Source organism: Marmota monax, unplaced genomic scaffold, assembly GCF_021218885.2.
Source record: "Marmota monax isolate L192 unplaced genomic scaffold, Marmota_monax_Labrador192_F-V1.1 WCK01_AAM20220418_F8-fsc00181, whole genome shotgun sequence".
NCBI classification, from domain to species: domain Eukaryota; kingdom Metazoa; phylum Chordata; class Mammalia; order Rodentia; family Sciuridae; genus Marmota; species Marmota monax.
In genome coordinates this window covers 3,774,894-3,779,176 of record NW_026694276.1, presented here as the reverse complement: position 1 = coordinate 3,779,176, position 4,283 = coordinate 3,774,894, and the positions used below count along the sequence as shown (strand labels likewise).

General features: G+C 36.0%; 1 pseudogene; it reads right to left on the bottom strand.

Annotated features, from left to right (window-relative positions):
* Positions 1-1,685: 1,685 nt before the first annotated feature.
* On the bottom strand, positions 1,686-3,898 carry LOC124108690 (vasculin-like; annotated as a pseudogene).
* Positions 3,899-4,283: the final 385 nt, after the last annotated feature.

Below are 4,283 nucleotides of genomic sequence, written 5' to 3'. Positions count from 1 at the left end.
AATCTGTTATTAATTGTGGTGATAATATTAAAATCCCATAAAGATTTAAAATTTATGCATTTTTAATTAATTTATTTTGGGAATATAATCACCTATGATACATGAAGTCGGACATATTTTCTGGTTTTATTTGTGAAATGTAACAAAATAAAGGAATACATAATTTTTGATTTAATAAAGGTAAAATTCAATGTAAGAGAATGTGTCTCTTTCTTTTCTGTGTTGGTCCATTTTCTGTTCTTTTAATATAATACCGAATCTGGGTAAATTATAAAGAAAAGATTCATTTATCTCACAGTTCTGAAGACAGGTAAGTTCTAGGTTATGATGCCTGAATTTTTGGTGAGGGTTTCATGCTGAATCTGCTCATAGCAGAGAAGCAGTAGGAGAAATTGTCCAGTGAAGAAAGTGTGAACACATGTGTGACACCCTTCATAACAACCCACTTTCTAGAAAATGACTCATTTTCCAAGGGCCCAGAATTTACTTCTTCATTCAGGCTCAGTCCAAGGAGAAAGGCACTAATTCTTTTTAATGACTTAAAGACCTCATCTCAAAATACTACTGCTCTATGGAATAATATTTCAACTTGAGTTTTGTTGGGGAAAATCCACATTTAAACCATAGTACTATATAGCCCCTCTGTCTATAATTCAGAGTCTGAGAGGTTGTATCTACTTGATTTCTTCTTTTGGGAAGAAATTTAGCAAATGTGAACATTTGAGGTCCCTGGAAATGAGGTGTTTCCCTCATCTATCACTCTGATAATCTGAGGAAGAAATAGGGCCTCCTTGACAGCCTAATGCCTTTGTAGCAGAGGAAATCTCAGGGCAGTGACTTCTATACATTTTTCTTTATAGCCCAGGATTCTTGTATTATAAACCAAAACTCATGCTTTCATACCATACCATCCAATATGTTATTTTTTGAAGTCTCATTGTTTTTACATCCTAAAACCATAATTAGTATCTATTGGACAAAATCATCTTTGATACTGATCTGTGTAAAAGGGAGGTTCCAGAAAAGTCTACCAAAGCTAGAAAGAATCAATAGAGGCTTCAGGGTGACTAATTTTCACTGGATGGGGTGTGGGGAATGTGGCCATCTTTGCTCTTGCAGTTCATGCTGTGTATGTGGCATTACTTAAGAAGCAGCCCCAAGGAAGAGTCCTGGGTCTCTTTTGGGAAAGCATAAGATTGATGTGACAAAAATAAAACCAAAACTTACTTTCTTTCTTTCTTTCTTTCTTTCTTTCTTTCTTTCTTTCTCTTTTTTTTAAACAGAAATGGAACGCAGGGACAGTTTACCACTGAACCACATCTTCAGCCCTTTTAAATATTTTAATTACAGATAGAGTCTTTCTGTATTGCTTAGGGTCTCACTAAATTGCGGAGGCTTGGTTTGGACTTCTGATACTCTTGCCTCAGCCTCAGGAACTGGGATTATAGGTGTGGGCCACCTCAGCTGGTGAGGAAAACAAAATTTCTAAAGTAAATCCCTCTCCACATGGGAGAATAAAACTAAAGCAAAAGTCAGAAAGAAAAATGTTTATAAATGTTCAAAAACACATACTAAAATAATCACATATGATGTCAACCTCTTTCCATTCTTAAAGGTGAAAAATAAAAGAACAAAACTGAAAATCTTTAGATATAATCTGAATTTGGGGATTCAATTTATTTTTTTTTTTCAAAACATTACACAATTCTTTATTATTAAATGAGAAAATCTCATTTGTTACATGGTCACATTGCTAGTCAGAGAAATGCTGCAGTGATGAAGAAAGTCAATGTTGGATCAACCAAAGTCCTCATTTCTACAACATTCATTTACAAAGAAATAATGTTCAACCCAGCCCAACAAAACATTCTTGGTTTTCTTCATATTGAAGTCCCCCAAATAAACCATCTTCTAAAGGGGTATTTCACTACATAAATTATAGTTCTTCATTTTTACAATTCACCCCAAACTGTATGAGAGATGTATCACACTAAAAATTCTAAAGGTGTTAGGAAATCCTTCACACATCATCATCATCTGATGTGTCACTGCTACTTGTCTCTGTGTCATCATTCTCAATTGTGGGTTTGAAAGTGCTGTTTTTCCAGCGTCCAAACTTGAAGTCACAGATCAGGCCATTTTTCAAAATATCATTTTTTTCTCAGACCATTCTTCTGCAACTGTTCACTAATAACTTGGAATTCTCTCATTTCATCCTCAGTTAAGGGAGCACATGTTTCATCATTTTCACTGTCTTCCTGCCAGCCCATTTCCTTTAACAATCTGTGTTCTGCCTCAAGTGAACTGGAAAGAACATCAGTTTGTGGAAAGGTTGAAGACTGAATGATCTGTTGGGAAATCACTGTGGCATTGCCATTCTCTTGTGGAATTTCATTTTCATCAAAGTTTCTGTTTATATCCCTTTCTTGGTGAGTACTATTGCTGTTATGCAAATTAAATGAGTCTTCATCCTTCTCTGAGACATCATGGCTTTCATCTTCATGTTCTTCTACTCTGTCCCTTTTCAATGCTTTCAAAAATTCACTCTTCTTATCAGTGCGCATTCATGTCAGTTTGGTTAGAGGAGGCTGCTGATTAAGTTTGTCAACAGGTGAAGAGGAATTGGGACAATTACACTCTTTCACTGAATTTGGTGATGGACTAAAATTCTTGACAGTTGATTAAAAGCATTAAAGTTGCCAACACCATATGAAGATTCATGAGGGAAAGAAGTCCCAACCTTATTTTCTTTAGTTTGGCTTTTCCACTGTGTAAGTTTTGTAGGTGGAGCAGCAGTTTTAGGCACTAAGCCTTTATAAACACTCAGACCAGTTCCATTCTTAACTGGCTGTGACTGAAGATTTCCTACCACAGGGAATCCAGATAGCTGTAAGTCTTTTGTATTACCTTTCTTAATGACCAGCATCCTTGGAGCTCTAGATTTAGGATTCAGAGGATATTCTAAGAGAGGAGCTTGGGAGATTTTTTTGGTTGGGTATGTGTGTGTCTGGGCGTGTAGGCCCCATACACCTGCAGCTAATGATTTATTCTGATTTGGTTCTCTCTCATATTCAGGATTTAAAGATGGAAAATCCTCAGCCTCAAACTGTTTCCATTCTCTTTTATCTTCTTTCCTTCGGGTTTCATTGTCAGGTATGTTGTTTTCATGTAGACCTTGGCTTTTTCCAGAACGGAAAATACTGCTACGAGAATGGGAATTTCCACCATGGTATCCTCCTCCATGATTTATGTTTTCAGTACCATTTCTGCCATGCCTACGCCATCCATTTTTTTCTTTCCTTCGAAAATTACCTCCATTAGAACGTCCAATACCAGAATCAAAGCCATCTGAAGAATTGTGTCTTCGACGATTCACATCATAACGATTTTCCGTCCATGAAAAATTTTCAGAATGCTTCTCAAAATTCAGTAATGACTTTGTTGATGATGGTGGAGTAGGAAAATTAAGCCAGGCTGTAGCAAAGTCATGCTGCGCCATTTAGGTCCAGTCTCTCCAAGTCAGTGAAATAAGGCTTCAACACCTCATGGCAAGTCCAAATTCCAACAGGACTGCCCACGAAGGTGTTGGTTCTTTCTCTGTAATCTTTATGTTTTCCAGTTTGTTTTTTTTATTTTGTATCCTCTGAAATATCCAAGTTCTTTGAAGATGCTTAACCTATGACTATTTGACATAGAGTTATTTCAAGTCAGCTACCCATACTTCTGTTTTAAAGTTTTCATATGGCTATCTCCAGAATTAGCCAAGTTCCTCAGATTTAAGATCAAAGTCTTCTTTATTATTCCATGTACTTGTAACTGTTGTACTTATCCACTCCAGATGAAATATCCAACTTATGATCCAAAAAGCAGAAACGAACAGAAAATTTCACATCTGAAGAGTATTCCTAAACAGCAGCACATAAAAAGACACAAATAGCTATCTCAATATTACCATGCTGGTGGAAATTTCCACGTAAGTAAAAGATAAAAAGAAAAAAACTCTGTATTCTTTCAATGTCTTCATTTAGAAAAGTTGTCCCATTGTGACATGAAAAGGGCTGACATCAAAAACTCCTAAAAGTTTTAATAAAGGTAAAAATAAATGGCCATGAAACTTTAGCAATACTCAAAACAGTAATTTGAAGCTGCTGAAACTACTCAGTACACAATCAAACATATCTTACAGTTTGGCTGAAGAACAACAACAGGATGGGGGGGCCAAAAATGTCACCAGCTGAAATACTTTTAACCAGTTATATAATCCGTTTGAACCAAAATACTGA